The sequence below is a fragment of the Myotis davidii genome, unplaced genomic scaffold (genome assembly GCF_000327345.1).
Source record: "Myotis davidii unplaced genomic scaffold, ASM32734v1 scaffold647, whole genome shotgun sequence".
NCBI classification, from domain to species: Eukaryota; Metazoa; Chordata; class Mammalia; order Chiroptera; family Vespertilionidae; genus Myotis; species Myotis davidii.
The window spans coordinates 1,201,782-1,226,345 of NW_006298634.1; the positions used below are offsets into that span (position 1 = coordinate 1,201,782).

General features: G+C 35.1%; 1 pseudogene; it reads right to left on the reverse strand.

The window, feature by feature from the left end:
• Positions 1-7,292: 7,292 nt before the first annotated feature.
• LOC102769752 lies at positions 7,293-8,671 on the reverse strand (annotated as a pseudogene).
• Positions 8,672-24,564: the final 15,893 nt, after the last annotated feature.

Consider the following 24,564-nt stretch of genomic DNA (forward strand, 5'->3'; position numbering starts at 1 on the left):
ATATAAATTGAAACTATAATTTAATTTCTGAATAATCATTTTTATTTTCTGAAATACTAGTACGTTATACTGTTTAACTTATCTTCTGAACACTTCTGTTTCTTCACCTGTGAAATAGAAAAAAACTTCACAGCTGTATCATTAAATAAGATGATACATACAAGCCCTTTGTACAGTGTATAGTGGATATATGCCTTTGAAACTCTGATATACTTACACGTTCCTTCAGAAATTTTCAGGGTCTCATATCACTCATTTGATGCCTAATATCTAGAAACTGATTCAAGTATAAACAATAAACATTAAACTATAAATTCAAGGTTATCTATTAATCCAAATATTTTTAAATCCCTTTAGGTTACTCATGGGTCCTATTTAGATAATAAATTATATTTCACTTTTGAATTTTGCTGGCATAAATCTTGAAAGGTGATTGTGAGTTGTTTATGAATACAATGTAACAACAACAATGAATTATACGATTTTCTTGGGCTTATTGATATTTACATACAGATGGAAAATACATCTTTACTTCCTAAATTTTTAAATAGGTGGTAGCCACATTGAGAAATACTGATAAACAATTTGCAACTTAAATTTCATCCATTATCTCATTTTCATATTCCAAATATTTGATGACAAATGTATGTGTAATTTTACATATAATGGGCAGAATTTGGCTTCTAAATATTATTCCCACAGAAAAGAAGCCAAGACTATGTAGAGAAGTGGTAGCTACCTCTGATTCTGGGGCATGAACATTACATGGTGAGTCTGGAAATTGTGCCTAGAGAGATATATTCAATTACCAATATGATCATAATATGACACAAGAACCAGCTTAAAGGCACATAAAATTACCAAATTTAGGAAAATTAGAGCATACACATTTACTTTAAATAACATACTGGGAGAAAAATAAATAAATAAATAAATAAATAAATACAAAATTTTAACTTCAAGTTCTTATTCTTAATATTGTAATTCTGGATATGTTCCATTTTTTATTTTCATAAAACTTTTAAAGAAATTATTTTTTCAAAATTAGTTACAACTCAACATTTATTTGTGATTATATACTGAATGTATATAAAATAAATAGTAAATATTTTTGATAATTCTCAAATTATTTTTGATAGTTCTCTATCATAACATAAAAACAGAATTAGTATTAACTTTTAAAATGTAGCAAATATTTCAGGTAAATATTGTAAACTTTATTTTATTAAAATATATTTTGTTACCCAATTTTCTCTCTTCCACAATTTGTTAAATGAAAATTAAATTAAAAAAACATATTTGCAGCAAAAATTACCATATTAAATATAAACTTTAATATAATAAGCCTATATTATAAATTTCATCCTTTTTATATCTTTTAAATACCAGATATAATGAAAAATTAGGTACTTATATATTATTATGTTCATAATGCTAAGAAGTTCATATTTTGTTCAATATTAATCTATTTCAATGTTTTAAATTATTAATAAAGTCACATTATTTCTGGTATTTTTGTCAGTTATAAAGAGAGTACGCATGTTTTGTTCAAAAACTTTTATTGAATGTACACACAGTCTTCAAGTTCTGGCCAGCTAAGTTTTGAATGTTAGAGATTTCTCTAAATGCAAGATGAGTGCTCAGATCTGAGTATATACTCTGCAGTGATTTAGTGCATATTTTGGACTAACATTTGAAAGTAAAGATTTGTGGCTGCTTTGCTTTAGACAAATTTATCCCTTCAAACATTCATAATATTTTAGAAGATCAGTTTTGAAAGTCTTATTACATATAACAAATATTGCTTGTTTATATTACTCTTGGGAGTTGGTATTAGAAAAGAATGCAAAACAAAAATATAAAAAAACAGCCTCTGGGAGTTATGGATTGTTTAGCTGTTATAAATGAAGCAAGTCTCTTTTTGCCTTATCTGGGGAGCATTAGTACACAAATTTGGTCTCATGGGTATTAATACAAAAAAACTAAAATAAGTGAAAAGAACCAAGGCTTTTACACTAATTCAAATAACATGCTATATGTGAAAATGTATTTAAGAAGATGGAAAAATTATAGAATATTCAAACTGGAATGAAATAAGAAGCATAAAAAAACACTTTATGAAGAAACAAACAATTTCATTGGGGTATTCACCATCTGAGGCAAGCCCATATTTTTATTTAATAATATTCTGCCATATTTTTAGAAAATTGCATTGACATTAAAGATAAATGCTATATAATATTTAAAATACATTTGAGAGATAAAAAATCAGGTTGTTATTAAAGCTTCTTTGTACTTTTATTCCATTTTATTGCTAATGCTTGGGATTATAGTTGATTGAGTTATAAACTGAAGGATGTTTTCATTAAAAAAACAGTATTTTATATTTTTGATAGATGTTATATTAGGAAAGCAATGGATACACAGTTACCCTTCAGGGTAGAACTGCTATTCTACGTATTTTATATGTAAATGTTTAGGAAATAATACATACTATTTTGAGATTATAAATTTGTAAGTAGCTCAGTTAAGATTATTTGTAATTAAATACAAAGTACTTCTTGTACCATATTTTCTAAAATATTAATGACCTGAACCAGGATCTAAGTTAAAAGAGAATTCATGATTTGTGTTTTATGCAGTCTCAAATAAAAGAAAATAAATAATATCACTAATCCATGCTAACAGACACACAAATTTAATTCCCCTGATACACTTGATTGCTTTCTAAGTGTGTTGTTTCATTAGCATCTGAATCACTAAGTAGGTTCAAAGTGCAGGATTTAATTAATTTATAATTCTTAAAGTGATAAATTGTTGAACGTCAATGGTTACATAAACTACATGTGGATCTTTGAAGAGATACATTTATAAATTGTGCTAAAAGAACACATGTTCTTTTCCCCCAAGAGAATTGTAATTAGTTAGAGGATGGAAGAGAGAAATTACAGGAACTGAGATTGGAAAAGAAGCCAGAGATTTTTCATGAATCTTTAAATACCATGTTAACAGTATCTTGAGTTTAGCCTCACCAGCGTGGCTCGGTGACTGAGTGTTGACCTATGAATCAGGAGGTTGTGGTTCAATTCCATCCCCAGTTACTATAAAATAAGTTACTCTTTAATCTCTTGAGCATATGCAGGAGGCAGCCGATCAATGATTCTCTCTTATCATTGATATTTCTATCTCTCCCTATCTCCCTTCCTCTCTGAAATCAATAAAACTATTTTAAAAAAACACACACATACAATATCTGAGGTTATTTTAGAAGTAATGGAGACACATCAAAAGGTAAAAAATGGGTGAAAGATTGAGAAGAGCAGATTTAAAATTTTTGTGTGTGTGTTTTTTTGTGTATTTTTTTTTTCAACTGGAAAAATATTGGACTGACGTGAGTCATAAGGAGGAATCCCAGGGAAGGAGTAGAATGCCTGACCTGAAACCTGCAGGTGTGAGTATGTGTGCGCTGGAGTGTGGGCATGTACATTACATTCAGATGATGTCAGGGCTGCAGACTTGTTTTAGAACTGTCCCTGGATTGGTTGTAATGAAAGACTGCGATGAGAGTACCTACAAATTGTGCAGGATGAGCAGAGGAGTAGAGTGATGGAGAAAACTAACGTGACAGGCCGGGTGAAAAAATAGGACTCAGCAAAGAGAGAAGGCCCATTTTGAGAAGTAAGTGAATGATTTATGTTAACCAAGCAAATTTACACTTTTTTAAATAAGAGAATGATCGCAAGAGTCAAATAGCACAGTTTCAAGGGTGAGGAATTGCTCACATGTTGATATTAATAGAGCTCATTAATAACTGCAGCAAGATTCTTTCTTCTTGCTTTCTTTACCTTTTCCTTATTGAATTTTCCATATTTTATCATATTACATTTTACTTCTAGTTACCAAATGTTCTATTTGTTTACTTGTTTGGTTGTTTTTTTATATATATTTATTAACTGTCTACATCACATACATGATTCTCTTCTTTTTCTCTGATTGGATAATATTAAAACTAACTTTTTGTCATAGGAAATGAAAAGCCCTCTGATTCAAGTTTCTTCAAAATAAGTTGTTTAATATTTAATATTTATGCATACAGAAAAATGCTGGCATATTAACTTACATAATTCTGAGTTCATTTTTATTACTAGTATGCAGAAATTTTATATGCTCAAGAGATTAAAGAGTAACTTATTTTAAAATAAAATTAAATTGATAATTAAAATCTATAATTTTAGGAAATGAAATGTAAATTCTTTTTATAGCCTTACGACAACAAGAAATGTAACTGTGACAATGGAAGGACTATAAGAGAGGAAATGTATATTATAAGAACTTAATTAGTTCACATCACCCTGAGCATATTTTATCTTGTTTTTGGCCTTAGGAGAAACTATTGGGAAATATATATGTAATGAGCAATTATCTAAGCTCTTCTACCATTTAATGTTTTCCAGGATAAATTTCTGAAGCTAATCAGAAACAAAAACCTAAGTAATGATATTAAGCTTTACAACCCGCATGAGAAGAATGCTGCTTTCATAATTTCAGTTGGAAATAACTTTTAGAAATAAATGTCAACAGACAAAATTGGAAGGTAGAGGACAAATATCATGCAAAGCTGAGTTTAAATAGGAGTGATTATCTTTCCAACAAAGGTTCTTGTTTTTAATCCAATTATCAACAAACACCAATTATGGACTTACCATGCAACCTTGCCTCAAAAGTGAGGATAAATCAAAATGTTTGTCCCTGATCTCATTCTAGTGTGCATTTGTGTAAGGGAAGAGGATAAATAAAGTGACAATAATATGATATGAAAAACGTTATTATTAGGCATTATGTAACGTGTGGGCTGAAAGAACTCCAGGTAAAACTAACAATGTATATGCACCTGCTTTTTACTCCCAATAACATCACTAACTCCTACATCCTTCCACTAGGACTTCAACTTAAAAGGGCAGGAATTTTTTTCTCATCGCTGTTCTCCAAGTCCCCCCAAATTACCAAGCATTCACTAAATATGAGTTGAATTAATGAATGAATTACCTAACTAGGGGACTTGCAGCCTAGAATTACAATGACCATTGTAAGAATGGTTCCAATTAGAAAAGATCATTTAAGAAGAGCATTTAAAAGCACTGGCCCCCACGTCAAGCTAACAGAATGGGGTAATTATTTAAAGTAAACCTTCAAAAGACTTCAAAAATTCAAAATAGCTTCATTGAATGATTGGATCTAAAAGGCTAGTGAAAAAAATAAAAGGCACAGAGGTGCCTAAAATAAAAGACTGTCAGATTGAAATAACTTTTACTGACACACTCCATCCTTCTTGAGTATGAATTATAGTAATCCCTTTTTGAAATTGCCTTTCCACTCCAAAAAGACTATTGAAGAGTTACCTTTCAAAATAAGACTACCCAAGGCTACAGGTGAGTCTGTTCAGGTATCTTTGGTCTAAGGCCAAACTAAATGCCATCATTTTTAAAAGTCCTAAAATGAGGGAGATCCTTAGAAGATTTTGAAAGTGCATTATCTCCTGATATTAGTGGATTTATAATAAAAACTAAGATGGGAGGCCACTGGTGACTAGGTCAGTGACCATCCCTGAGTACTTTGCAAGGACTTTGGATACGATCTTAAACAAAGTCTTCAAAGTTACTGATAACAGGATTGTCCTTGGTTGTCATTTGGCTGAATAGGAAGTATCTGTGCTGTGATCAACACCACTTTCCGTACCAGGATTTCCATTTCTGGAGGAGTTGAAAGTCAGCTACACAAGATTACTGGACAAGCCACTTAGCTTAAGAAATTAACTCCTTCAATTGGGTCTTTCTTTCACTTATTTGATTTTTTGATTATTTGAGTTTTAGGGACCATGGCTTCAAAGAACACTCCAGCATTGGGAATTATCCTGCTTATAATAACCAGAATAGACTCCCTGTGCACTGTCTGCTCTCAAAAACTTTAAATGAGCCAAACCGGTTTGGCTCCGTGGATAGAGTGTCGGCCTGCGGATTGAATGGTCCCAGGTTCGATTCTGGTCAGGGGCATACACCTTGGTTGCAGGCACATCCCCAGTGGGGGGCGTGCAGGAGGCAGCTGATCCATCTCTTTCATCAATGTTTCTAACTCTCTATCCCTCTCTCTTCATCTCTGTAAAAAATCAATAAAATATTTTTTTTTAAAAAAAACTTTAAATGAATGTTCACAGCTGCATATCGCCAAGCAAGTGATCTCCTTAAGACTGGACCCCAATAAAGCAACAAAGAGAATGGCCAGCTAAAGAAATTTGAACCTGAAGTTGTGATCTGTGAATACCACAGACATTTAACAAAAAAAGTCACACTCTACGAATATCAAGTAGATCAGCAAAAACAGTGGGAATGTCACTAATGCCTTAATTTTGATCCCATCTCAGTCAAACTGAGAGTCTGATCTAAAGGGGACAATTGTTAAAAGAGAGACAACAGGCCCAAATAGGAGTCACTTGTGTAAAGGCTTATGTCACCAAACCAAGACAAACACTTAACCTAATTGCAGTGTCAGCCTTAACATTAAAAATGTTAAATTGTTTGCTGTTTAAGCCTGTAGGTATTGAGGTAATTAGTTATTCTTCAGTAGATTATAACATATCTTTAAAAATTACAAAAATAAGAATGATTAATATTGATTAAAGAGATGACATATAAAATATTTATATTTATACCAGGAAGTAACATAATAATCTTTCCTTTTTTGGGAATCACTTGGATAGCTATTACTAATTCAAGTTTAGGAAACTTACTTCTAGTCAAGTACATGTAATTTTGTTTTATGGTTATAGATGTAACTATTTGTTTTAAGGCAAGCTTCTTTCCCCTCTTCAATAAAATGCAGTATGTCTACCACCATCACCCTCTCACAGTCTTACCAAATAACGAATTGCCACAGAAAAATCACTTTGTTCAACTCGACTTATTCATAATGATCTAGTTGCAATTTTGAACTGCCCTCAATTCTCACTCTTTCTTCAGAGTCATCATTTCATTTAGGTTTATGTCACATGGAGGGTGAATCTATAAAATTATTTGTTATTTCTAATTTCTCAACACTAAAATACTGTAGTCTTTACATTGGTTTCTTCTTTCTCATTTGTGTCTCACTTATAACACACACCTTTTATATCTACACTCCTGTGCCAATGTGACATACTGCAGCGGTTCTCAACCTGTGGGTTGCGACCCCTTTGGCGGTCAAACAACCCTCACAAGGGCCGCCTAAGACCATCCTGCGTATCAGATATTTTTTTTTAATGCAGAAATTACTTTAATTTTGTTAAAAAATTCCTTAATGAGCTAACAATTATTCATAAGGAGAGTCCAGAAAACAGATTTATGACTGTATTAGCCTTCCCCTTGATTAGAGATATTAATTATACAGAAAACATTATTCCCTAGAGTAGGTGACCAAACATCTAAGAGGCTGTGAACTTGTAAGAGCTTCTCCCAGCTTGTCTGGCTGCTCCAATCAGCTCCCATGATTCAGTTATAAGGATGGACATATTTTCTTTTTTTGAATTTAAAACTTCACAACAGTCCGGATGCTCTTCCCTGCATGCAGCAGTTCAAAGGCTTTGTTAATTTCATCAAAAGACGGATTGTGGGTCACAAGTTCATCCACTTTTATCTTTTTGGACATATATCCAGACACCAACTTTGGGACACTGTCTACACTCTTCCATCCTCCGAAGGCAGTGCCTTTCCATGTACGTCCTGTGACGAGCTGGAGGGGCCGAGTGGCGATCTCTTCACCGGCAGCAGCGACTCCTACCACCACGCTGACGCCCCAGCCTTTGTGGCAGGCCTCCAGCGAGGCTCTCATGGCTTTCACATTACCAATACACTCAATGGAGTAGTCTACTCCCCATCGGTCATCTCAACGAGCACTTCCTGGATGGGTTTACTGAAGTCCTGGGGGCTGATCCATTCACAGGCTCCAAACTCCACACCAATGATCCGGGATGCACCAGCCACCTTACAGCCCATGATAACCGCCAATCCAACTCCTCCTAGGCCAAAGACGGCACAAGTAGAGCCAGGCTCCACCTTAGCAGTGTTCACAGCAGCACCATAGCCAGTGGAAATGCCACAACCCAGGAGGCAGACTTTATCCAAAGGTGCTAAAGGATCAATTTTAGCAACAGAGATGTCAGCCACAACTGTGTATTCAGAGAACGTACTGGTTCCCATGTCATGTAAAATTTTCTTTCCTTTGCAAGTCAATCTGCTAGTGCCATCTGGCATTAATCCTTTCCCTCGAGTGACTCTTATTTTCTGGCAAAGGTTTGTTTTAGGATTTAGACAAATTTGCATTCTCCACATTGAGGGATGTAAAGTGGGATGACAGTTATCACCTGCTTTTAGCTTAGTAACTCCTACGCCAACACTTTCCACAATTCCAGCACCTTCATGTCCCAAGATCACTGGAAAACTCCCTTCAGGATCAGCCCCACTCAGGGTGTAGGCATCAGTGTGGCACACAGCAGTGGCAATAATCTTAATTCAAACTTCATGAGCCTTTGGGGGTGCCACCTCTAGCTCCTCAATGGAGAGAAGCTTTCCGGCCTCCCAGGCAACCGCTGCCTTGCACTTGATCACCTGGTTCGCCATGCCTTCTGCGCGGGTCAGCTGCATATCAGATATTTATATTATGATTCATAACAGTAGCAATATTACAGTTATGAAGTAGCAACGAAAATAATTTTATGGTTGGGTCACAACATGAGGAACTGTATTTAAAGGGCCAGAAGGCTGAGAACCACTGATCTAGAGGGAATTACAGTTATGTGCCATTCTACTGGATAATTTTCAAAATTTAGTCTAATCATAACATATTATTTAAGATAGCTATTAAAAATGTTAATACTGGCAGAAAGAAATAATGTGATCTTCCAGCCATCTGTCCAAGGACAAAGTTCTATGATTATACTAAAATTTAGTTAAACGAAATCATTCAAATGATTTTATTAAAAGTAGCATACATGGACCAATAGTGATATGTATTGGCAAACACAGTAAATACCAACAGGCTAATGTTCACTTTTATGAATTATGAGAGAAAACAAACATCCTGTATGTCTTAGGTCGAAGTAAAGTGTTAAAAATGACCCTTCAAGAGTTCAGTGTCACAGCTCTTTGGAGCGGGGCCAAGACTAGAGCTAGGCAGATCAGCAATTAAACTAGAATAGCAATTGCAAAATGAGGGAGTGATAGCCTTGTTTCCAGTAAACTTGATTTTTATATAATGTGTTTATACTGCTTGTTCTGCTTCAGGAAACTTTAGTAGGCTAAACTCTATGGTTTGCTATTTTCCAATACATCCATATGGTGGACAGACTACAGATTTCTTGCATGAAATTAATTTCAGATTGACTCAGATAATCAGACCTCAGTGAAAACACATCTATACTTGTTTAAAAACCAAGTAGTAAAATAATTTAAAAAACTCAGTATTGAAAGATGACCTATGATTTAATATTCATATATCTCATTTTTACAAACAATATTGTTCGCTTTTTTTTATTTACCAATATGTTAAAGATCCCAACATGGTCAATTATATTTTACCTACATTTTTAAAGCACCCTTCTACTTTTATGGTCACCTGTAATTTCCTCAGGATTGTATTGCAACAGTGCCTATACTTGGTTATCACCATAAATATGTGAAACTAAAAGGTTGTTTCAAAAATTTTCTTTAAAAAAAAATCTAACTGAACCCCCTTATATTAAACTTAGAGCATAGAGATATAGGACCGAACAAAAACGTTAACATTCAGAGAGAGCACTAGCAATTGAGACAAAAATATTTGAAGAATTGATGAATAAAAATTTCCCAAATCCGATATTAAAAAATTCAGATATTCAAGGACCTCAAAGAACACTAAACAGGGAAATTCAAAGAAAGACTCCTGAGGCTATTACAAGAAAATAAATTACATGCCAATAACTTTAATGTTCATAGACACAAAATCCTAAGCAAAGAATTAGCAAATAGAATCCAACAACATAAAATAAGTTAATAAATAAATAATGCCCAAGAATGCTTATTTCAAGGATGCAGTTTGGTTCAACCTTTAAAAATTTATTGATTTTTTATGACAATAGCAGGATGAAGTAGAAAAAAAAATATGATCACCATCTTTGATTAAAAGTATGTAGTCTGATAATATGCAATAATTATATTGATATGAAAAATGAACAAATATACAATAGGTATGGCCAATTTGGAAAGAAAGCATATAACATGCAAGAACTTTGAAAGTATTTTCACTTTATAGCAAAGCAATTTTACTCTTAAGTATAAGCTGTAGAAAAGATCTTATGTATGGAGATTTGTAGTAACTAGACTTACTCTAAAAAAAAAAAAATGGACTAAGGATACATCTACTAAAAACAACAAAATAATTTGGTAATTTGCTGGGGTCCAACCTCAGCAGGTCCAGGGGTCCCCAATAGGTGTGGACGGAGTCGGCGAAGAAGGAATGACATGGAGACAGCGTTCAGTTGATCAGCAGCCTTGCCAGGATCTCTAGCCACAATCTCCAGCCAAGTTCTGTGTCCATGTTCTCTTGCTAGGTTCTCCAGCCACGTTCTCCAGGTTCTCCAGCCAGGTTCTGTAGCCATGTTCTCTCGCTAGTTTCTCCAGCCAGGTTCGGTTTAGGTTCTCCAGCCAGGTTCGGTCGCCAGATTCTGTAGCCGGGTTCTTCAGCCAGGTTCTGTCTAGGTTCTCCAACCAAGTTCTGTAGCCAGGTTCTGTCCAGGATCTTTTGCCATGTTCTTTCCAGCGAAGCTCCTCCGTCTCCAGGCTCTGCGCAGGCTCTGTCCTCCAAGTTCTGTCTTCTGAGTTCTGTCTCTAAGTTCTGTCTGTAGGTTCTGTCTTCTCTAAGTTCTATCTTCTGAGTTCTGTGTGTAAGTTCTGTCTCTCGGATCCTCATCTAAGTTCTGTCTGTAAGTTCTGTCTGTAGGTTCTGAGTTCTGAGTTCCGTGTGTAGGTTCTAAGTTCTGTGTCTCTCTGATCCTCATCTAAGTTCTGTCTCTCTGTCTTGTTACATCTGTATTTATACCAGTTGATTCAATCCTATCAATCTCTATTCCAAAGGTTAGGGTGTTTCTTATCTCCATTCCAGGGAGTAAAGATTATGTACTTAAGCATGATTGTTAGTAGTTAAAGTGATTCATTACCCGCCTGGCAGTTAAGAGGTTTTATTCCCTCCTTAACTTCAGGGGAAAATCCCTACCTGGGGAAACAACCTTTCTCAGAGAGGTGACCTTGGTTAAAACACATAGTGCCAAGAAGGTGAGCAAACATATTAAGAACAATATGCCATATATGCCAGGTCCCTTGAAACAGCATGGATGGACCGGCTCCCGGCAGTAATTTTCTTGACCCCTTGTGTTTGCCCTTACTTTAATTGTCTATTTCTTTTTCATTGAAATACTTCCCTTTTATTAATATTTTAAAGGAGTTCTTTATCAATGTTATTTGATATACACTTTCCAAATATCACCTTCCAGTTTGGGATTTATCTTTAATTTTCTTCATAGTGTATTTAGGCATACAGGAATTATTTTTAAAAAGTATAGTCAACTTTATTTCTTTTTGTTTTATGCTTTCTACTTTTAGAATTTAATTTGGATATAATTATTTGTATTTTAGTACAGAATAAGTTAATGATCCAATTTTATAATCATTTCTTTTTCCAATGTTGAGAATAAACTGTTCTAAAATAAATTGTTCAAAGATCCATTATTTCTCAGCAGATTATTAAAGCCACTTCTGTTACATTCAAGGTTTTTACTTATGCAGTGAAAGACTTCTTTGTAAAGATTATTTTCAGGAATTATTAAGTCCGTTATGACTCTGGTAAGAACCATCTATTAACTGTCCTAAAAATCTCAGTAGCATTTATCTGTAATTAAGCCTATTCAAAATCCTATATAATAAAAGGCTAATATGCAAATTGTTCCCCAGGGAGTTCAACAAACCGGGCGTTCGACTGCCTGCTATGACATGCGCTGAACACCAGGGGGCGGTGTGAATGAAGGAAGGCCCAGGCCGGCAGCTGGCAGCTGGCAGCTGGAGGAAGGATGGTCCTTGATTGGCCCTCATCACCGGTCTGGCCTAGGGACCCTACCCGTTCACAAATTACATGCGCTGGGCCTCTAGCAAATAAATAAAAACTAATCATTAAGTTTGCATTAAATCTTCAGTCATCTTGAATATTTTTCTTTATTTAAGGTAATATTTAGGACTGGTTTGTGCTTTCTTTTGTTAAAGTTGGAAACCTTTCATCATAAAGTCTAAATGCATAATTTGGTATTTTGTCATCATCAAATTTTAATAGAATTTTTGAATGTGTCAAGATGAGTATTTATAACATTTTAAATATGTTCCTTTTTTTTTTTAAGAGAGAGAGAAACATTAATGTGAGATAGACACATTGATTGATTGCCTCCTGCACACACCCCAACAGGGGCTAGGGATCGATTGGACCTGCAAACCACATATATGCCCTTGACCAAGAATCAAACCTGCGGCCCTTTGATGCAGGGGCCATGCTCTACCCACCGAACCACAGCAGCCAGGGCAATATATTCCTATTTTTAATTTGGCTTGATAACATTCTTAAGTATTTAACATTTTTAATTTAATAATATTTTGATTTTTAAATATTTTATAGGCTCTTTTTATATCCCTTTAGATTTTAAGATTGTAATAGATTGTTTAAGGTTAGATATTATTTTACAATACTTTTCTCTTTTCATTGCTAAAATTTTGACATGTAGTTTTTATTTTTATTATTCGATAATACTACAAAAAATTGGACTCTATTTTCATAAGGACAAAAAAGAGAGATTGGTTTCTAGGTTTATAGCTGTGTGGTTTTTTTTCCTTTAACCTTTGTACAGCTTTGACATTTCAGTGAGGGTTTCTTATTTCTAGGCGTGTCACTATTGGCTGTATTCAAGCTCTGTAGATTGGCTTCATGGGTATTTAAAAAGGTGATTGAAATATACTGTTATCTAGGGTCAGGTCTTCTCTAATTAGGCTGGAACATCTGGTCTCCCTCAAGGGTCTATGTTACATGGTTTATTATTAATTTTGTATGTTAATGGTTTGGAACCCTTTAATTTTATAAAGCCAGCAGGGTTATTATTTTTGCCAATGACCCACATTACATGAAAAAGCCGTTATAAATTAAATTTTTTTGTAATAGACTATTGATGTAATACAAATCTAACTTGAAGTTGATTATCAAAGTTTTAAAATTAAATTAAATTAGCCTGGGCATCGACCTATGAACCAGGAGGTCATGATTCAATTACCGGTCAGGGCACATGCCTGGGTTGTGGGCTGGATCCCCAGTGGGGAACATGCAGGAGGCAGCTGATCAATCATTCTCTCTCATCATTGATGTTTCTATCTCTCCCTCTCCCTCTCTTAAATAAATAAAAATAGTTAAAAAGAAATTCAATGATTAATGTTTAAATGAATAGAGAACATTCTCAATTGGAAATTCAAATAATTTTTATAACTTGAATCAGCAAGGCCAGAATATTTTTTCAAGATAATACAAAATTTCACTTAAGAAAGAATTAATATATATTCTACAGCAATAAATAGGTAGATTTAAGTTTTCCCAAATATTTGATATTGACCAGATAATGACAATGAGTTTTTTAAAAGCCAGTGTTTTAGGGATGACTATTAATGGTTCAAAAAATGATTTAATCTTGAAGGAACTATGGCAAGGTAATTACCAGGTTAAATAATAAATTGCAGTTTGGAATATTTATTGGGTTTTTTTTTTTGAGTGTAAAAAGAGTGCTATTTTATTTTTTTAATATATTTTTTATTGTTGATAGTATTACAGATATCCCCCATTTTCCCCCTTTTCCCCTCTGCTTGCCCCCTCCCCCACCCAGGTAATCACCACCCTATTGCCTATGTCCAGGAGCTATGCATATCTATAATAATAAAAGCGTAATATGCTAATTACCCACAAAGCTCCAGCAGGTGGGACTGTAGCAGCAACGGTAGGGAGGGGGCAGGGCCCAGGAGCCAAGGCCCTTGCATGAATTTTGTGCATTAGGCCTCTAGTATGTATATAAATTGCTTGGTTTATCTCTTCTTGTCCCCCCAACCCCACATTGAGGTATGTCAGTTTGTTCCATATCTCTGGCTCCCAGTCCCCTGTCTGCCAGCAGCCCCAATCCTGCTGCGTTGCTCCCATGTGCGTATGGCACCAGCCCCGCTCACACCCACTGACAACGTGGAACAAGTGGGGTCGGAGCCAGCAGCAGGTGCGAGCAGGACATTGGGTCAGCAGGTGCAAGCGGCGGCTGCTACACAGATTGCCCCTCAGGAGCAGGGGGAGGTGGAGAAACCCTTAGGGGCGATTGGGGCCTGCAGCTGCTGCTTGCACCCGCTGATGGCGCCAAGCGATCAGGGCCACCACCAGGCGTCGGCAGTGGGTGTGAGTGGTGGCTCTGGCACTGGCTGTCAGTGCGAATGGGGCCGGCACTGGCAATGGGTGTGAGCAGCGGCTCCGGTGCCAGCTGAGGGTGCCAGCTGTGGGTGCAAGCGGGGCCATCGTTGGCAACAGGTGCAAGAGGCAGCTGCCGGCCCTCAGGAGCAGAGGAGGTGGAGAAGCCCCGAGGAGCGATCAGGGTTGACAGCTGTCACTCGCACCCGCTGATGGCACCTAGAGATCAGGGCTGGCGCCGGGTGCAAGCAGCGGCTCCGGTGGCGGAAGTCGGTGTGAGCAGTGGCTCTGGCACTGGCAGTGGGTGCGAGTGCTGGGTGGGATTGTGCAGGAGCAAAGAATTTTCATTAACCACCAGAGCCTCTCCCCGATTACAGCAACTGGCATCCTGCCTTGGTCTGGTGCCCCCACTCACCTGCTCCACCATCCTGCCATGGCCGATGCCTGCCATGTTCAGTGCGGGCCCCCTGGTGGTCAGCGCACATCATAGCAACTGGTTCAGTTGTTCAGTTGTTCTGCCATTTGGTCTATTTGCATAGTAGGGTTTTATATATATAGATATCCTTATGTTATTGCAACCATGATGCAGTTTAGGGTAATAACCTGTCTCCTCTGAATTATTCACATGTTCAACATGTTAATTTGCTTAATTAATTTTTTTCTGAGTTTTCTTACAAATTATTTCTACTAGGTATAATTTATTACACACTGAATCTCCAAACCTCCTGTAGGTCAAGACCGTAGATATTTCATATCCATTATACTGCATCTGGCACAGATTTAAGTTTTCAGGTCATCCATCCTCTTTCTCCTTTGACTCTCCTCTAATTTGTATTTGGCCAATAAATTTTCATGACTCGATGTAATTTAGTGGCTGCTGAAGAGAAATTAAATTTCTTTTATCTAACATTCCCTTCTACTCTGAAACTTGAGGTATGGTTGCTTTTATTATTGAATTTTTTTAATATAACATCTCACATAATTTAGAATCTCTAATCTTATGGTAGATGTGACCAATATAGAGTCCAGAAATAAAGAAAAGCAATAATGGATATTCTCATATAAACGTGTCACACATCAGAGATGCTACCAATCCTTACTCATTTTCAACATTAAGTTAAACCCAGAACTTGGCACAATATGTATTAAATGCCTCATCCTCAAAATCTTAGATATTCTAGTATATTATGTATATATAGGCAACCATCTGGAACATGATTTTTTTAACACCTAAACTTAGCATTCATACTATATTGGGGTTGTTTTTTTCTGAAATAAGTGTGACAAATCCATGATAACCTCACACCAACATTGTTATATAACTCTAAATTTTCAGTGCTGCACTCCTGAATATTTGGCAAAAAAATCAGAAGTGTCATACTCTTCAAATCTCTCCTGTGGCTAAAATAGGTTAAATATATAACGTAAGAGTTAAATGTAATTTTTTAGCAAGTATAAAGATAATTAAAATTAGATTTTGGTGCATTTCCACATGTACTGCTATTTTTAGATTTATAACTGAGAAATATATTAGCTGCAGGAATGACTTCCTGAGAAAGCATAACTGAGGCAAAAGCTTATAGGTTAGAGTTTTATTGGGGAGTGTAATGCCATCAGAAGCTAGATTGAAGAAAATGCAAAAGGCAAAGAGAAAGAGGACAAATACTAGAAAGTGCATTACCCAGCTAGCCATGATTCTCAAACACAGCGGATTGTTCCATTTTGGGGACTTCTAGAGGTGGTACCAATGGAACTATCTCCTCTTGGAATCTTCCTTTTGGGTGCTGGTGGAAGGATAGAAACAAATTTTAAGACATTTGCGTCTTGATTCTCCCCTTCTCATTCTCACTTGTCAAAGTCCGCAGCATCACCCTTATCACTCCTGCAGTTCCGACTTATGGTCACTGGACCCACCAGGCCACTTCAGGAGGAAGCCAGAAACTTAGCCAATTCGTATGGCAAATGTGGGGACATGGTGGCTTCATATTGTCAGTCATCAGCATGTGGGTGTATTATCATCTATTGAGTTGTCAATTATCCCAAAACATATAGGCTTAAAACAGCAAATAATTATTATCTCAGCTTCTAGGGTCGGGCATCTGAGGCACTTAACTGAGTGCCTCTGGGTCAGTTATTCACAACTATACTCCATCTGTTGGTTGGGCTACATTCATCTCATGTATGTATGTATGTATGTAGGTATCAGAGATCTAGTCTTTGAGATCTTTTAGATCTCTGTTAAAAGTCTAATGTTTTATTTGGTAGCTAGTTAAAGTTGCAGTTATGGAAAAACTTTTCCTCAAGGATGCTGTTCTTAAATATTCATATTTCTTGGTTTAAAAAAATTTTTCCTTTTCAATGAATTTGCATAGAATTAACACATCTTCAATATGAAAGACGTTGAAATTTTAAATGAGTATTTCCACAATGAACAAAAATAGAGTTAAATTACCACATTCTTTAAGAGTTTTCCCAAAACTAAAATTCTTCAATAATTCTGGCCTGGCCAGTGTTGCTCAGTGGTTGAGCATCAACCTATGAACCAGGAGGTCACAGTTCAATACCCGATCATGGCACATGCCCAGGCTGCAGGATCAATCCCCAGTGGGGACATGCAGGAGGTGACCGATCAATGATTCTCTCTCATCATTGATGTTTCTATCCTTCCGCTCTGAAATCACTAAAAATATATTTTAAAAAATTCTGCTCGCTGAGACCGGTTTGGCTCAGTGGATAGAGCGTCGGCCTGGGGACTGGAAGGTCCCAGGTTCGATTCCAGTCAAGGGCATGTACCTGGGTTGCAGGCACATCGCCAGTAGGAGATGTGCAGGAGGCAGCTGATCAATGTTTCTAACTCTGTATCTCTCTCCCTTCCTCTCTGTAAAAAATCAATAAAATATATTAAAAAAAAATTCTGCTCATGCGTTTGAAAATTTTGTTATTGAGTACCTAAAATATAGAAAAAAATGACACAATATTATGCTCCATGTTTATTGCATTTTTAATTGAATTTGCTAAGAAACATAATAGTTTCCTCATATGTAAATATATTTTTATTTGTTCCTAGTTTAGTTAATTATTTGAGCTTAATCAGTCATTAAAATTTGCCATCAGTGATCTTAATTTGCTGATTTTTGAAGGAGACTAATAAAAATACCTCCTTTTTCAATCAAGTGGTAGTGTAATTGAGACATAACTGAAAGTGTGAGGAGATACACACAAAAATATTACCTTTGTTATTGAAAATATTGGTATGATAGAATGTAGCTTGCCTTTATGGTCTTGTGTGTTTCCTAATTTCTTTAAATCAGGCAATCATGATGACCTGGTAATTTGTGGAGTTGAAAGACGGTACACTTAGATAGCCAAGCTTACTCATAGCTGGAAGAAATTTAGGATGCTAGATTTGTGCAGCTAAGACAGACCCCAATCAGAAAATTGAAAAAGAGAAATATGCAAGATCAGTTCCTTTCTCAACCCCAATTCAGCTATTAATTGGATCACTCTTCCAGTAGGTAAGATGGTGGAGGGTTATTGGAAGTGTTACCAATGGCCAAGAATGTAGTAGTATAAAAAAGGAAACATCAAAGAAAAAATAATACCTATATCTAATGAAGATATATAAATGAATTTAAATATTCTATTAAATATGGCTTATAAGCCATTATGAATTTGACAAAATATATCATACATTATCTTTTGATTTGAGAAACCCAGAATGTCATCAAATTGAAAAGGTCATGAGTGTTTATTAAGGTGTAGTTTTAGAAAAATATCACTGAAAGAAACAAATTTATATTACATCATTTTAACATTCTACACATTTCTCATTTGGACTTTTTGAACTGTTAGCATCTATGTATCATTTAAATTGGTATAATTTTAAAAATTGCACTTACTAATGAAGAAAGGATTGCATGCAACAAATTAGTATTATATGGTTCACCAGATCTTTATGAAGCTGGTTAATTAATTATAACTTAATATACAGAAATTGAAGTCAGCTAAAGAAAGGTTTAACATAATTTTCATTAGATTTAACTAGACACATACAATCCATTGTGTTATTCTGTTGTGAAATATAAGCAACAACTTTATATTTTAAAACTATTAAAACACTTTTAACAATTCTCCTCTTCCTGCATTAATGTAACCACCTGGTGGCACTGTTGATTAAACTTGGAAAAATTTAAATTTTGGTTAAGTTCTTTTAATGTTAATTTTCTGTATTATAATTATAAGTAATATATGATTCCTGTTGCTATTGCATTATTTGACTGTGTCAATTCTGGATGGCTTGTGATAGAAAAATGCATTGATAAATTATTTTCAAAAAATTTTATGTGAAAAAAACCCCACTATGAAATATTTATGTCTGCAAAATTCAAAGGTTTCCAAATGGATATACCTGATACTAAAAAGTGAACTGAAGACATTTATAAAGATAAAGATAGTATATTTATGATTTCTACATTTAATGGAAAAAACATTCCAAATGGGACTTATTAATTAAAAAAATTAAGACAAAGCTCATTTTCATGATTTGATTTCAAATAATTTGACAAGAATACAACTATTCTGAGAGATATCTGCAACTCAAACATAATCTCACATACAATCAATTTATTTATGAGTCAATTCCAAATTTATTCAAAACTTGGTTGTATGTGGCTGTGCATTTAAAGATTGTAATGAACTATAATATATTCCATCTTTTAGCTTCATAAATTATGCTATCTCTGAAAAATTAGATGAAGGATACACTTACAAACAGGAAATTTTCAGTCAAATTATTCTTTTCGAAAGCAGAAAAACCATGGTATGATTTTACTAAGACATCTTGAAAGTCATTTGAGAGATAGAGAAAAATTGTCTTAAAACACTGAGAAATAAAAACACACATAAATATGGTTTGAAATTGACTAAGTTCTTAGCCAGAGGCAAGATATAATTGTTTTACAGTAATACACACTGAAACATATTGGTCATTTCCATTTCGAGGATTATCTCATACCAATGATTTTCTAACTTTAGAACTAAAATTTCAGATTTTGTCTATTTGTTTAAAATTATTTGAATATGATATCATCTTATATTAATTCTATAAAATTAATATAAACTATTAAATGATTATCATCATTCAAATATTTTAAAAGATAAATATTTGAAGTTTAAACTTAGGTAATCAATATTTTGAAAGGAAACATCTGCTATATGTATGAATATACTTTATATATAATCATTTTGAGTCATACATTTTTAATAATGGTAAAGGAAAAAATTTTTGCTAAGATGCTGTGTGAAAGGAAATGCTAAAATAGATTCTGACAATTATTATTATCCACTAAAAATATGGAATATTTTTGTGCATGTACATGTATTGCTACTTTAGACAGCTAAAGTCAGAATGAAACATTTAGGTCATATTTGCTTGGGTTTTGAGTCCTGGAGACATTCTGAAGAGATAAAGAAGAGAAATTTATAAGAAAGTTATATTGTTGATCGTGTACAGTGATGTACTGAAATAGTATGATATATCCAAAGAAAACTAGAATCATGGCTAGCATTTAGAAACCTCCCTACACACATATTAACATGCATAAGTGCACATCGAAAAACACCCCACAAAGGTCAGAAATAGACATATGTAGCCCTGGCCGGTTTGGCTCAGTGGATAGAGCATCGGCCTGCAGACTGAAGGGTCCCAGGTTCGATTCCAGGCAAGGGCATGTGCCTTGGTTGCGGGCACATCCCCAGCGGGGGGTGTGCAGGAGGCAGCTGATCGATATTTCTCTCTCATTGATGTTTCTAACTATTTTAAAATTAATAAAATATATTTAAAAAAAGAAATAGACATATGTATAATAATTCTAAACACATTCCCTATTCTTTCAATTCATAAACATCCACATGTTTCTTTTTAACTTTAAAGTAAGGTTACTATTGTAGGTTTATGATACACTTTGCTCTGTGAGGTAATTCCTTGAGCCAGCGAATTTCGGATGTTTGTTTCACTATGCCAATCACGGTACGAATGCACTTGCCTTTATTGGCTGTCCATTTGGACACATATCCTTGCCTCCTTGAGAAATATGGCCACATGTGAAGGGAGGTCATTTATTCATGTTATCTACAGTAACCAGCTTCAGGCAACTTATTTGTAAAATCACAAGTAAATTATACCTTTAATAGGCTCTAGTCATAATAACAGATGATATCTTTCTTTGTAGAAAAACCTACAGCTTAGTAAAATACTGTCTGGCACGCATGTATGAGACAAAGAACTTTCAACAATTTGTATGTTATTTCTTCTATTCAAGAGAACTTAATGCATTCATCTCACGTTAAAAACAGCGTTGCCAAGGGTTCCATCCTATTCAAAGTCTGTTAGACAAAGTTTTGCCACATTTTAAAAAGGCACTGATGGGCAATGAAACATCTGACTCCTGTTTCTCAACTTTAAATTCTGCATTGATACCTCTCTCCTAAGTGTATGAAAATACCATTACTTAAGTCATTCTTGATGCCTGCGGATCCAATTTATTCCTGCCTTCTGATTTTACCTAGTATTGAGCTGACACGTTGTTCAGTGAAACAGAAGAAACCATATTTCACATTGTTATATCCCCTTATGAGTTATGGCATGTGGTACAGTTATGGCATCAGGAACAGAATGCTGCACAGAGCACACAAAATCCTGCTGGAAAAATACTGACATACACACATAACACTTATCTGGAATTATTTTCACCAATGATTTTGTTACTATTGAGATTTATATTTTGTAAAAATTAACACTGAAGTGCTTGCTATTGAAATCAATAGATTTATAATAAACAGATTATAGGCTCACTTAAGGGACTATAGCAGGTCTCTATAATTGTTCCTCCATATTCTAGGTTAATGGGAGAGAGGCACAGAATCAGCTGTGACTCTCCTGCTCCCTAAATGCCAATAGACTACAGAATTCACCATACTAGTAAATGTCTCTACCGCAGCATTTGTCCTGCCTGCCTCATCTACAATTCTTCTTACAGTTACTCTTCATATAGATAACCGCAGTCAATTTTAACTAGTACTTTTTCTGTGCATTTGATCCTATTTTTGTAGCTCCAAGCTTTTCTCTTTCAATTGTTGCATGCTGAAATGCCTTATTTTTCTCCTCTCTATTGAAATCAATGATGATAGGGGACAATAACTGGTTTTGAAGCTCATATGCAATTTGGAAAGAAATGATTTTGACTGGCTCTGATGATAATATGATGCTTGCAATGGATAAAGTAACTCTGCCAACTACCTCTTTTCCAAAGAAGTATGAGTTTCCTAAATTATCTACTATTCAACTTTTCTTGACACATTTTTATAAAAGTAAGCAGCAAAAAGAATGTAACTTCAGGTAGACGGGGGGGGGAGGGGTGGTGGGGGGAAGGGTGTCCAAATCACATAGGTAGGATATACTGAGCCTTTCTTTCCCTCATATTTCACAATCATTCTGTTCTCTGTTCAAACCCCCAAATGCTTGATCATGTTGTGATTTTTTCCAAATTTAACTTGGTACTGCATCTAAGTATATGTAGGAATTATTTCTTAGTGATCTTATAATAAATGATCAGGAAATATCCTATATAATAAAGAGGTAATATGCAAATTAATTCTCACGCCCCCACAAGATGGCTGCCTAGGACCAGACTGGCAGGGGGTCAGTGAGGGATGACCAAACGACTGAACAGCAGGCTGTGTGGGGTGACCAGGCCAGCAGGGGGGGGCAGTTAGGGGCAACCAGGCTGGCAGGCTCCCCCCCCCCCATGCACAAATTTCATTCACCGGACCTCTAGTTACTTAATAAGCATGAATAAATGATAAACCTTTTTATATGTATTTAGTTGAGTCTCTCCGCTATTCTTGTGTTTCTTAATCTAATTAACAAATGTTATTTCATGCCTACTGTATTCCAGCCACAGTTTTGGATGCTGGGGAAAATAATAATGGCGTTTGAATTTATAGGGAAGAGAAGCAGGTGAGTTTTAGAGCTTATGTACCTGAAAATGTATTTGAAGCACTATAAATATTATCATGCTCAATAATGCTAATATTTTATCCTTTAAAAAAATTTAAATATGTTTAGCTTGAGCCAAAGAAATAGCATAACTTATGCAGCTATTGAATGCTAATCCTATATCAAACTCACTTCATTCAGTACCTAAATTCATGAATCCTTTCATTTTTTTGGAGAAACTTGATCTTTAAGCTAATGTTCAGGCAAGGAAATGATGTTGTTCTATGGATATCAACTCCCTCAAGCAACACAAACCCTGGAGATTTCCCCGTTAAAGAGCACTGCAGCTGTGACTTTATTAAATTAAACATAGTTCATGGCAATTAGCCATGGAAGTTTCCTTCAGGCCACTCTTCTGATCATGGAGAGGCATGATGCAAATTACTGAGATTTTTACCAAGTGGAACTGCCCCTGCCTCCATCTCCCTGCTAAGTTTCTTCTCTTTGGGGTTCACCTGCTATCGTTCCCAGGGCTATGTTCTTCCAAAGAGTTTTATTACTATTTCTTTCTACTTTTTTTTTTTTTTAGTTTTAAATAGGCATATCTTTCATTATCTGAACTTGTTTTTGTTTTTCTCATCACCTTTACTATTTGTTATGGGTTAGTTTGCAATGGCCATGTCACAAAAGTATAAATAAAATCTAAGCCATATGGTATAGCTTGGAGCTGTAATGCTTGTCACAGGTATTGAACTTTAATCCTTGTTACTAATGATTATGTGCTTTTACCTATTTCAAGCTGGCTGGGAACCCTCTTTTTCTACTTTCCTTCCTTCCTCCCTTCCTTCCTTCCATGTTCAACCCAACTTCAACAAAACACTTACATTGGATCCTGACAATGCCGATTCATTGGTTTCAAAGTTGCTACCAAAATGACAGTCTCTCTACTCTGCATCCACATGGAACTGTTTTCTTCATGCCAGCCTCTGTGCATTTGTACCTGAGATTTTCTTTCCCTGTTACTTCATTCAGGAGGTACTTCTAAAGCGTGACTATGTCCTAAGCACACTACATGTAACTATCTTGTCAACTGTTTTGCTATTATTAATATTATCCCAGGGAACCATATCTCATGTACCCTAATTATCTCTCACTGAGTGTAAAGTGAATGAGAACAAGAACTTATCTGTCATGTTCCCCAGGAAAGAAAGTATGACACAAAGCAGATGATACACTAATGTTTTTGTAAATAACTAGACAAAAATAATTATAAAGTTATTGAGAACTTTTTTCCAAATTTTGATTTTTTGGGTAGTACAAAAATTGTGCTTCAAATCACTGATGCTATTCTACTGTGGTCTTCTTTTTTGTATAGTCTATATTTTTTAATTTCTTACACTTAGAAAGCTAAGAATTTGGGGAATTATTTGGAGATATTAGAAGAAAGCACTGGTATTAATATGTCTTGTAATACCCTTCTGTGTAGAAAGTGCGCTCTCTTTAAATGTTTATGAAACTGCAAGATACATGCAGATGAGTGTTTGCGGAGGATTGGAAACACTCACCTGACCAGCCATATAAAAAACTTAGGTGATCCTGGGTGCTAATGGCCCTTCCGTCCAATATCAAGTAAGTCTTCCTTTTTGATGTTGTACAATTTTCAATTTGTTTTTACTTTTTGAATTTTTAAAAAATAAACAATTTTAGAGCATATTTAGGTTTATAGAAAAATTATAAGCTAGGACAAACAGTTCTTATATACCCTGAACTCAGTCTCCCTATAGAGCATATTTATAGGAAAATTATAAGCTAGGACAAAACAGTTCTTATATACCCTGAACTCAGTCTCCCTTATTATTAATATCTTACATTAACATGGTCTGCTTGTTACAACTAATGGACTGTTATTAATACAATAGTATTAACTAAAGTTCATGCTTCATTCTAATTTCCTACTTTTTAGCAAATGTTATTTTTCTGTTCTAGATTTTTATTTATTTAATCATTTGTTTATATCAGTATGGACTCATAAATATCTGTGT